Here is a 12250-nt window from a genome sequence, read left to right on the forward strand (position 1 = left end):
CACGAAGATCTCTCCCCCTCTAGCTCTCGCCCTCACCACAATCTCAAGTCTTAGCGCGTCGAACTCGCAGAACAAAGGGATACAAGATTTATACTGGTTCTGGCCACCATTGCGGTGTAATACCCTACTCCATTGTGGTGTGGCGGATTGCCTCGTGGGCTGAGGATGAACAGTTACAAGGGGAAGAACGGCCTCCTGAGGAGAGGTGTTCTTGTGCTTGGCGAGCTTGTGTGGTATCTGGTGGTCTACATGATCCTCTCCCCCCTTTGCTAAGATGGTGGCTAGTCCTATTTATAGAGGCCCTAGTCCTCTTCCCAAATATTGAGCGGGAAGGGATCCCACAACGGCCAATTTTGAAGGGGGGCAACTAGTACAAGTTATCATGACAAAACTAGTCTTCGCCTGCCAAAGGCTCTGGTGGTGACGCCGTCTTGGGCTCCATGGTGGCCTCCGTCCTGCCGTCCTGCTAGTCTTCGTCTTGTTGCACCGATATGGAAACCTTTGCTTGATGCCTCGTGACTCCGCGCCTAAGCTTGCCTCCTTAGCACCAAAGAGGAAACGAGGACACTGCGCGCGCTGGCGCCCGCCTGGCCTTGGTCGTCATGGCTTACATCACGGGGACCTAGCGATGTCTCCCTTGCCTTGATCTCTCTGCCCCTCGCAAGCCAGCATGGTGAGGCTGCCCCCGAGGAGCTCTTGCGTCGTCTGCCTCGCGAGGCTTGGCCCCTCGCGAGGGTCTTGAGTGCTTGTTGATGGTGATGGGCCGCATAGGGCCGCTGGTGGAGCCACGTCGTGGGCCGCAGGCAGGCAAGTATGGGAACCCCCATTCCCAGAACACCGATAGTAGTACCCGGGCCCAAGGCACGCTCGGGCTTGGCTTCGAGGCGAAGCCAAGGCGCAAGTGCGGTGCGGCGCAGGCCCTAACAGCCCGCGGCCTCGGTTGACGAGTGGCGGTTGGTTGAACGTGGGCGTCTCAGCTTCCCCATGCTGCCTCGGCAACTGTCCGACTTGACGAGTCCTTGCTGCATGCAGAAAAAGCTCATCATTACCTTAGATCGTGGAGGCCGGCTGTTGGCCTCCTCTGGGCTACAAATGGGAAGAGGGGGCGGAGCCCCTATCACCCATCTCTTCCTTCGCTTCTCCCGCTCCTTCTTCTTCCTCACTTCATCGCTTGCTGCATCGACCATGGAGCCAATACGGAGGTTCTCAGCCGCGGAGAAGGGAAAGACCCCCCTCGACGAGCCCGAGCCACTTCTGTCGAAGAAGAGGCTGTCCTATCGTCGTGAAATAGTCATGAGGCCGGAGGTGTCGAGGCCATGGTACTAGAGGCCACCTCCCGGGTATCCGCTTCCCCTGAAGGGGGTCGCCAGGACGGCGCAACGGTGACGCTGAGCCTGCCGCTGGCCTCGCCAGCAGCTCCTCCAGCGACAGCGGTGACTCCTGGTGGTCCAGCGACTCTCCCGAGGTCAACGAGAGTCCGGAGACAAGCGACGACAGCTACGTGCCCTCGAGATCTCACCGCGCTCGGAGCAAGGCCGCGGCGTTCGGTCGCCACCGTCGTTGATCTGGATGAGGTTGGCGCCGTCCTCCGGAAGCCCACTGTTGATGTTGGCGTTGGCGGTGTTTGGTGTGCGTAGATAGGGCCTCTAGAAACTTCCTTCTTTTGTTCCCTGCGAGGAATCAATATGGACCCCGTGGGAGCGTCTAAAGGGTCTGTAATGTCTTTTGTTGATATTATCATCATTATGAAAATTTGCGAACACATGTCCTGCTTCAACTCGGTCTCCCCTTTCCAACCCCGCGGCAGCTCGGTGCTCTACGCCGACAGGTCCTAGTCCCCAGGCAGGCTGCAGCCATCGCTGGTATGCCAGGTCGCGATGCCGTGGTCAAGGCCAGGAGGTCAGCGACCCGAGGTCCAGTAAGAGCTCCTAAGGCGCAATGCTCAAGAGGTCCGCCTTAGTGCGCAAGTAGCCACCTGAGGAAGGGAAAGGGAGGCGACGTTGCCGTAGCAGGGTAGTGAAAGGCGAGAATCTTATGTCGTAGCGCTCGGCCAACCCGGGTGCGGGATGGTAGCCCGGAGCTGCTTCCTCGTGCCGTGCCAGACTCTTGTGCCGATGGCCGTAGTGTAGCCAGCTTAGGTCCGTGCGAGCCTCCACCCTTCTCTGCGCTCTTCTACGTGCTCTACGTCCTCAGGTCCCGGCCCTCGAGTGAGCTCAGCCGCCGCTGGTATACCAGGTAACAGTGCCGTGGTCAAGGCCAGGGGGTGAGGGCTGGAGAGCCAGTAAGAGCTCCCGAGTCGCGATGATCAGGAGCACCCCTTTTAACGTGCAAGAGAATTGCATGGGAGATGAGGGAGCCCGCAGTACTACCTGCTGTAGTCCTCAGGAGGTTCTTGCAAGTCAGCGTGAGGAAGGACACAAAATGCCGCTATGGTTGCCAGTCTGCCACTAGTTGCTTCGCAAGGAGGTGAAGGCACTAAGGGTCCGGTGAGGTGACGTGCGCGGGCGGGCCGCGAGCCAGAGCTCGACCACTCAGATTTGTCAGTGTTGCACGGACGGACCCGAGAACAAGTGCCGTGTTGGCATGAGAGCCTCCCGTGGCGGACGATAATCAAGCGGGTAGTGATGATAGGTAGCTTATGCACGGAAAGCAAACTAGCTGAGGTAAATACAAGAACGATACATTCCACTGGGTCGGACCCGAGCGGCCTAGGGAAGGTGCAGCCCGAGGGGCACCCCTAGCAGGGCAAACTAAAGATGCAAGTGGATACATGCCACAGGGACATGCCCATGCGACCTAGGAATAATGCAGCCCGAGGGGCACTCCTAGCTGAATGAACATGGAAAATGTCACCTGGATTGGTTGTCGAAGAAGTGTTGGGGTAGCTGAAGACGCGCGCTGAAGAAGTCGCTCCTCACGAGCCATCGAGACCCTGAGCCTCTAGAGGCTCTGGGGGCTCTGGTGGCCTCCTGAGGACTGCCTCCATCTCCGCTAGGACCGCGTGATGCCTGGCTTCCTGGGTCGCCAAGACGCTCCGTAGATTGCGCTGGAAGGCGGCTACGGCGCTCGATGGGCCGAACGGCATGCGCACATAGCTATGAGGTGGACCCTCACACCGACCAGCACACGAAGGCCAGAAGCGCTCCTAAGACATGGCCCTATTGAGCCCTGGGATGCCGACGCAGACGCGCTGCTCACCACCCTCACCCGGGTGGGGAGCTACACCAGGTGGGCGGTGGTCACCGCACATTGCCCTTGCTTCCTGAAGCTCCTGAGTGGTCTTGACGATGAACTCCTGAGCACAGGGCGCTCCTTGTCCGGTGCCCTCCCGAGGGAAACGTGCCGCGAAGCACGCCTCCACGTAGTGCCCAAGCGCCTCCCTCGTGATCTTAGCCAAGTTTAAGGCCCTCCAGAAGCGAGCCCCTGAGCCCTGCTCGAGGAGGTCGCCGGGCATGCCTTCCTATGCGAGGGAGGGAGGCGGCCCAGGCGCGGGCGCCGATCCTGAGGTGGCACCTCCAGAGGCGCCGCTCCGCTGAGGTCCAGTGCAGAGTAGCTGCTTCTTCTTCTTGGGGTTCGCCTCAGGAGGGTACTGCACACACGTGCTGTCAGGGTCTTCGACTGCTACGGCTTGGAAGGCGCGCTCAAGGGAGCACACCGCGTCTCTTTCTTCGCAGGGGACTGTGATGATTCCGTTGCTTCCCGGCATCTTGAGGACGTTGTAGCCATGGTGGGTGACTGCCATGAATTTGGCTTGCGCTGGGTACCCGAGGATGGCATTGTATGGCAGGCGGATGTGGGCAACGTCAAAGTCGACGAGCTCGGTGTGGTAGGTGTTGCGCTGACCGAAGGTGACAGGGAGACGAACATGCCCTATCGGGGTGTTGGAGCCATCAGTCACTCCTGTGAAGGGCTTGGTGGGCTGAGGCTGATCGTATTGGACTTGAAGGCTATCGAACGTCTCGACGGACAGGACACTGAGCCCTGCGCTACCATCGATGAGGGTTTTGGTGACTTGGACGTTGCTGATGACGGGTGAACAGAGCATCGGGAGGATGCCGGCGGTTTCCGCACATTTGAGTTGGTCCGCCGAGCTAAAGGTGATGGCGTACTTGGACCATCTGAGCGGGCGCGTGGCCTCGAGCTTGGGGAGAGCTGCATTCACCTCGTGAGAGAACTGCTTGAAGATGCACTGGGAAGCCGGGGCCTAAGCACCAACCAAGATGCAAGCAATGGCGCATGACTCCTAGAATCCCCCAGCCCCTTCGTCCTGTTGGTGGTCATCGTTCCTCCTTGGAGGTGGTGGCAGTGGAGGGAGGAAAGGATTGCCCTGAGGACGGTCCTCGCGAGGCTGTTCCTGCCAGCAGTCCTCGCGAGGCTGGTCGCGCCACTCCTGACGGGCCCGCGATCATCCCAACGTCCTCCACCTCCTCCACTTCCTCGGCCATAGCCCCGGTCGGTGCGCTCGGGGCGACGACCGAAGCGTCCATCTCGAACGGTCCTGAGCTCATGACAATCGTTGGTGTTGTGGCTGCGCACGTTGTGGAAGGCGCAGAATGTACGACTGCCCTTGCACGACCCGGGGAGGTCCCGGCCGCGCTTTGTGTCTGGCACTGCCGTGAGTACAGCCACTCCTTTGCGTTTCACGTCCTTGACCTTGGCCTTCTTCTCCTCTAGGTCTACAGGAGGGAGCTCGAGGAGGGAGAGACGCCCCTCCTCAGCTCTTGCACACTTGGTTGCTATGTTAAACAGCTCCATAGTCGTGCACAGCTCCTCATGGATGATGAGCTCCTCCTTCATCTTGATGTCATGGACGCCATCGAAAAATGCTGAGATGATGGCCTCGTCCGTCACCTTGGAGATCTTGAGACGTAGGATGTTGAAGAACTGAATGTACTTCTGCAGTGTCTCTCCCGGCTATTGCTTGATGCGGCGTAGGTCACCCGCGACCAGAGGTTGGTCGTGTGTGCCCTGGAAGTTGGCAACGAAGTGGTCCCGCATCTCACCCAGGAGGAGATCGAGCCTGGAGGCAGGTTCAGGAGCCACGAGCGGGCGCCGTCCTTGAGAGCCATGGGGAACCAGTTCACCATGAACTTTTCATCGTCGTTGGCCGCCTGGATGCTCAGCTCGTAAAGCTGCAGGAACTCTGCGGGGTTTGGGGTGCCATGGTAGCATGGAGGCACGTCCGGCTTGAACTTGCCTGGCCAGACAATGCTACACAGCTCGGGAATGAGAGTCCGGCAGCCTGTGGTGGCCACCTGGGCCCTCTAGAGGGGCGGAGCCTACCCTTGATGCCCGCGCACCGCCGCCACAGGCGGCACGCGGTCTTGTCGTGGCGCCAGGAGCGCTGGAGCGTTTTCTTGCGGCCGGGGAACCTCCCGGCAGCTTCCTTCTTCGTGCGCGGGCACACGACACGGTGGGTCACGCCGCGGGACCGCTTGTCTTGGGGCGAGGATGCCGGCTTGACGCGAAAGAGGCAGAGGCGCTTCATGATCCACACGTCTCAGCACGAGGGTGCCGTCTTGGTGCGGAGGAGGTGGAAACGTTTCGTGAGCTACAACGCCCGCCGCTTGAGGTGGGCGAGGCAGCGAGAGGGATGGTGGAGGAGAGCCTCCAGTGGCGCCGACGAGCTCGACAATGCGGTCCAACCAGTCCTCGTAGAGGTCGTCGACTGGGGCGGTAATGCAGGAGCTCCCGTGCCATGAGTAGCGCGACCTACGTGTCTATGGGTGGGCGGCGAGTGTGAGACGACGAGCCGGTCGGAGTCAGCGACGGGGTGGCGATGAGGCCGTCCCGCCGCACGGAGGGTTGCAGTGAGGAGGCCTGCTGCTCGTTTGCCGTCGGGCCAGTGGCGGCGTTGGCAACAGGGGACGGAGAACAATGGGGAGGCCCGCCGATAGGGGCCGTCTGAGCAACACGGGCGACGAGGGTGGCCCGGCGCTCGACGCGGGCTCGATGCGCGTCCGACATGGGTGTGGTGGAGCGAAGGGACGCGGATCAGCAGAAGGAAAGCTTCAGCACACCCTTACCTGGCACGCCAAATGTTGGATTTCGGCTTCCGGCAAAACCCTTGAGGTTCGAACACTGGGGTGTGCACGAAGATCTCTCCCCCTCTAGCTCTCGCCCTCAGCACAATCTCAAGTCTTAGCGCGCCGAACTCGCAGAACAAAGGGACACAAGATTTATACTGGTTCGGGCCACCGTTGCGGTGTAATACCCTACTCCAGCGTGGTGTGGTGGATTGCCTCGTGGGATTAGGATGAACAATTACAAGGGGAAGAACAGCCTCCTGACGAGAGGTGTTCTTGTGCTTGGCGAGCTTGTGTGGTGTCTGGTGGTCTGAATGATCCTCTCCCCCCCCCTTTGGTAAGGTGGTGGCTAGTCCTATTTATAGAGGCCATGGTCATCTTCCCAAATATTGAGCAGGAAGGGATCCCACAACAGCCAAGTTTGAAGGGGGACATCTAGTACAAGCTATCCTGACAAAAGTAGTCTTCGCCTGCCAAAGGCTCTGGTGGTGATTCCGTCTTGGGCTCCATGGTGACCTCCGTCCTGCGGTCCTGCTAGTCTTGGTCTTGTTGCACCAATATGGAAACCTTTGCTTGATGCCTCGGGACTCCATGCCTGAGCTTGCCTCTTTATCACCAAAGAGGAAATGAGGACACTACGCGCGCTGGTCCCCGTCTAGCCTTGGTCATCAAGGCTTACGTCACAGGGACCTCGCGATGTCTCCCTTGCCTTGATCTCTCAGCCCCTCGCGAGCCAGCCTGGTGAGGCAGCCCCCAAGGAGGTCTTGCATCGTACGCCTCGCGAGGCTTGGCCCCTCGCGAGGGTCTTGAGTGCTTGCTGATGAAGCTGGGCCGCACAAGGCCGGTGGTGGAGCCACACCGTGGGCCGCAGGCAGGAAAGTCTAGGGACCCCCATTCCCAGAACGCCGGCACACTCCAAGGTTACTTCAGTCAGTATACTTTGTTGTACTTTGAATGTTCTTGACTCTAGGGTAGTGACATTGGGTAGGGCATCTAGGTCATGCCTATGACTCTACCCTAGGTTAATGGCATCGTCAGCGTGGTCGCTACGCAGTGTCATCGGGAGACGTGAAAGTAGCTATGTGAAATGATGGTAGGCATGCCAGTAGTCTGGTGTGCAAACTCACCGGGAGGTTAGCCAAAAGTTTCACAGCCGCTCGCCTCTCTCTCACTACTCCATATTAATGGGGCGCCCAAGCGGCTGCACCCCCCATCCTTGGCATACACACTATCCTCTCTCTCCGCTTGCATGCTCGACATTGCGCTCAATCGTCAAAGCCGCCAATGTATGAGGATGCCGCTGAAGCGCCCCATCGGAGGAGTGGCGACGCCAGGGCTGCTGAAGGACTGGAGCACGGCGTGGAGATGGAGACAGAGGTTGCCGTCACCGCCGACGAGGTATCGCTGCACCATGACATCGTCGACGGCGTCGAGCTTCCATAGCCGGAGGCAGAGGTCCACACTGACACCGGTGACAACTCGGTCGATGACCTCGGTGACAACCCCGACAACCACTCCGGCGACGACTCCAACGACGACGGACAAATGGTTAGTCGTCTATACCCATTTATGTGTCAAATAGATCCTAGGGTTTCTCTGGTTACTCCTGCCTCCGCCCCTTTGGAATAGAACTCCTATGGTTATGTTCTCCCAATCCATGAAATCTGAGTAAGTTTCGTTAGATCTGTGTAGTGTATTGGTTGTTTTAATGGCACAAGTGATAAGTGATTAGTTGTTTCATCTATGCAAATGATTCTTGCTAGTAATCTGACTAGCGTTAGTGTTCGTGCTAATAATTCCTAGCCAGGACTTGACAATTGATTTTGAATGACCTACATATATGTTTGTGCCATTATTTTCTTCAAGATTGGTCTATACATAGACAATTGCGCTTAAAAATTGAACCATAATATCTGGATATGTATAAAAAAATAGCCACATATTCCAAATCCTACTTCACAGCATGTAAACATTGATTTGATGCTAAATTTTGGCAACTGCCAAATGTTCGCTAGAGATTAGTTTGTAAACATTAATTTGATGCCACTTTTTTTTACTATTTGGATAGGTGATGTCTGACGATGTAGACAGCGAGGATCAATATAGCCAGAGGAGGTACAAGAGGCAAATCCTGAGGGATCTTTATGCAGGAATGCATAACAGGCGTATTAGGAACTGGGATGGCGGCTATCGATGCCAATTTTGCAACCACAAGCTTCATGACGCGTACCGAAGTGTTCTGGGGCGTGCAAGAGGACTGACCGTTGGCTCCTTCAAGCAGAAGTATTCTTGCAGGCTAGCACACGGCGCATACACCAAGTACCTGGAGAAGCTTCAGGATCGTGCCGGCAGATTAGATGAGATGTGGGATTGAACTATGTATGGCTATGTAGTGTCTTAATGATGGTTGAGGTATGTACTAATGGTTTAACTATGCTTGTGTACACTTATTATCTATGTCTGAGTATGTTGAATCTATGTTTACTTATGTCTAAGTGTGGGATATGGATGCAATCAGTTCAGTTGATGGAATCTACTTCTATCCTGGTTTATTTGTCCCATTTGGAATTTGTGCTAAATTTTGACCAAAGATTTAACTCACAAAATGTTAGTGCAGGTCAGCAAAACTTATATCATTGGATGCGTACTTGAACATAGTGTTCAATGATGTAATTTTTGGTGACATGCATATACATTTGTTAGTTAAATATTTGGTCAAAATTCGGTACAAATTTCAAAGGGGACCAATAAACTAGGACAGAGGTAGTATGTCAATCACAAACGGTTCCTAAAATTGGAACTGTGTGCAATGACTTTCATTTTGCCTGTTATGTCAATCACACATGGTTGGCTCTAGCAAACCGTTGCCTCCGAAACTCTTTCTGTGACAGAAAACCCTCACCACCCAATTCAAAAAAGAAAAAAGAAAACCCTCACCATCCCCATGTCACAAAAACCATCACCCCGCCCGCTACCCACGCTGGTCCCCATTCACACCTCCACAAGCTCCTCCGTGTCTATCCATGGCACCTCCTATCGTGGCGGCAAGCACTCAGCTCAACGCCTACCGGCACCGCTAGGCTGCCGGCAAACCCCACCGCAATTCGCCACTTTCGCTAGCCGTCGCCTATTGCCATCGACTTTCTCGATGCTGCTCGCGGTCGACCCAGCTCCGCCCGGTTGAGGAATCCTCCGTACAGAGGTTTTTTTCTCATGGACAACAAGGTAACTAATTTAATGAGATATTATCTCATCTCTTATACCAGTTCATCTGCCTCCTTTAATCACCCGGCCGAAATCACCGTGAATTCAAATTTATTCGATCTGATTTGAGGATTTTCTTTCATTCATAGAGTGTGTCAGATTTCGGGTACCGGCAGACCCTTGTGGTTTGAACACTGGGGTGCGCACGGAGATCTCTCCCCTACCGATCTACGTCCAATCTCCTCGTGTGATCTAAACTGGAAACAACGAACAACACAAGGGACACAAGGTTTATACTGGTTCGGGCCACCGTTGTGGTGTAATACCCTACTTCAGTATGTGGTGTGGTGGATTGCCTCAGGGGCTAATGATGAACAGTACAAGGGAAGAACAACCTCGCGAGAGGTGTTCTTGAGCTGGTGCGATGAACTACTAGGGTGAGTTCAATCGCCTCTCCCTCTCTCTCTCTCTCTGCTAGGGTTCTACCAGATCTCTGGCCGTCCCTCTACTCTGTGGTGGCTAGCTCTATTTATAGAGGCCCTAGGCCTCTTCCAAAATAATGAGCGGGAAGGGCGCCAACAATTGGCCATTTTGAAGGGGAACATCTAGTACAAGTTATCCTGACCAAAGGTGGTCTTCGGCTGCCAAAAGTACTAGTGATGACGCCGTCTTGGGCTCCACGGTGACCTCCATCTTGCCGCTCTGCTGGTCTTGGTCTCATTGCACCGGAATGGTATCCTTTGCACGATGCCTTGGCCTGTGCTTGCCCCCTTTGCACCAAAGGGGAAACAAGGACACTGCGCAGGCCGGCGCCCGCCTGGTCTCGAAGGTCATGGCTTGTGTCATGGGCTCCTTGCAAGGTACCCCTGCCTTGATCTCTCCGCCTCCTCGCGAGCCTGCCTGACGAGGCTGCCCCTGAGGAAGCTTCCTGTCGTCCGCCCCGCAAGGCTTGGCCCCTCGCGAGGGTATTGAGCTTGAGCTGATGAAGATGGGCCACACTGGGCCCCCACTTGAGCCACGCAGCGGGCCGCAGGCAGGAAAGTCTAGGGACCCCCGTTCCCAGAACACCGACAGTAGCCCCCGGGCCCAAGGCGCGCCCGGGCTTGGCCTAGCAGGAAAGCGAAGGGGCAAGCGTGAAGCGCCGTGGGCCCTAACAGCCTGTGGCCTTGGGCGCCATGTGGCGATTGATTGGACGTGGGCGTCTGCGCCTTCCCACCATGCCTCGGCAACTGTCCATCTGACAAAAGAGGTGCCCGAGCCAGACTTACTTGCTTTGTTCTCGTTCTCCTCGCTCCAGATCTTCTTTCTTTCTCCCCTCCTTCTTGCTTCCGAAATCCTCCAGATCTGTCTCAATCCTTCTCGCTCGGCACGCCATGGCGCCTCGCAATTCCTCGACTGAGTCCTGGTACTCACCGGCCCTGGATTCCCCGAACCTGACGGAGAAGAACCTAGCCCTCACGCGCCTGATGACGGTGGCGCAGGGCAGCAAGGGGGCGACTGTGCTCAAGGCCAGCTCCGACCAGCCTGAAGGCAGGGGGAGCACCTTCTATCCGCTCTTTGTGAGCGCCATCGTCGCCGGTTTGGTGCCTGCTTTCTCTGAGTTCTTCTTTGCTGTTCTCCGCCAGTACAACTTGCAGGCTCTGCATCTCCACCCCAACTCTGTTCTTCTCCTGGCGATTTTTGCTTACTACTGTGAGGCTCATGTCGGGGTAAAGCCCTTGGTGGCCTTGTTGCGCCACTATTTTTCCCTCCGGGTTTCTGGTGGCCATGTCTCGGCATGTGCGAGCTTCATCGCATACTCCAATTCTCAATGCTATCTCGATGCTTGGGAAGAGAATCGAAGGCTTCCGGAGCAAGCGGGTCATGGTGGACATCAGGCGCCTCAACCACCGTCTGGTGTTGCCTACGGGGCAGCCCAAGGCTGTCGACGCGTGGTCCCGCGCGGAGCTCGTCGACCCCCGTGTGAGGGCGATGCTGAAGAGGATGAACGCGGACCTAAGGCCGAGCAACTTGGGGACGGCGAAGCTGACTGGAGCCACGCTCCTAAGGGAGTTCTTGGAGCACCGGGTGGCTCCACTCTAGGAGCACTCGCTCCCGTTGTGGAGGCTTGGGGAAACGGACGCCGCCTTGCGCCTATGCTCTGAGGTCCTGACCGATGAGAACCTGGTCGCGACCCTCCATTCCTTGGTTGGGGGAGACATGGCGAAGCCGGTGGGCGCCCCCGTCCCCCTGTTCCTTCGTGACGACTGGGAGCAGGTGGTGAGCGCCATGCCCACCTTTAATGGCAATGGGCTGGTGCCCGTGGAAGCTCCCGAGGGTCTTGCGGCGCTAGCGATGGTGAACGTGTCCTCCGGCAGCTCCAGCGGGAGTGAGGAGGAAGAAGAGGCGGAGGAAGATGAGTCTGACTTTGAGGCGACTGGCGAGGAGTCGGGGGAGTCCTTCCCACGGCTCAGGTCTCGGGCCCTCTGCTCCATGCCGGATGACGATGATGCCGGTGCCAAGCGAGGAGGGGAGGACTCTCCCTTGGTCACAAGGAAGGGCAGGTCGGGGCTGGTTCCCCCAGGGTCCGCTCTGATCCATGGGCGGTCTGAGGGCAGCCCCATCCCTCCCGACGTGGCTTCTGCTTCCGGGGCTCCCGAGGCTAATCCCAGGTGCAGGCTCTCGGGCTTCAAGTTCGGCAGGAGGTTGCTTGGGTCCGCAAGCGATGACCAGTAAGTGCTTGATTCCTGCTTTGCTTGGTTTCTGCCGCCGAGGCTTGACGTCCATATTCTTTTGTCAGACTGTCGCCTGCGGCGAAGAGGTTGAAAGGGGCTTCTGCGGCCCCGCTTGGGGCGAGTCCACCCGCTGAGATGGCGCCTTCGTCCACTAAGGGGAAAGATGGCGTGGCTCGCGCTTCCCCTGCCCGGTCATCCTCGCGAGGCCGACTGGGACGCTTCGGCGAGGAATCAGCCCCATGGCCTCGCTGACCCTGGAGTCGACTGTGCTCGATGCTGCAGTCGGGGCAGCCGAGGCCCAGGGGG

This window comes from Triticum urartu, chromosome 4A, assembly GCF_056163025.1.
Source record: "Triticum urartu cultivar PI428250 chromosome 4A, HENAU_Tu73, whole genome shotgun sequence".
NCBI lineage: Eukaryota > Viridiplantae > Streptophyta > Magnoliopsida > Poales > Poaceae > Triticum > Triticum urartu.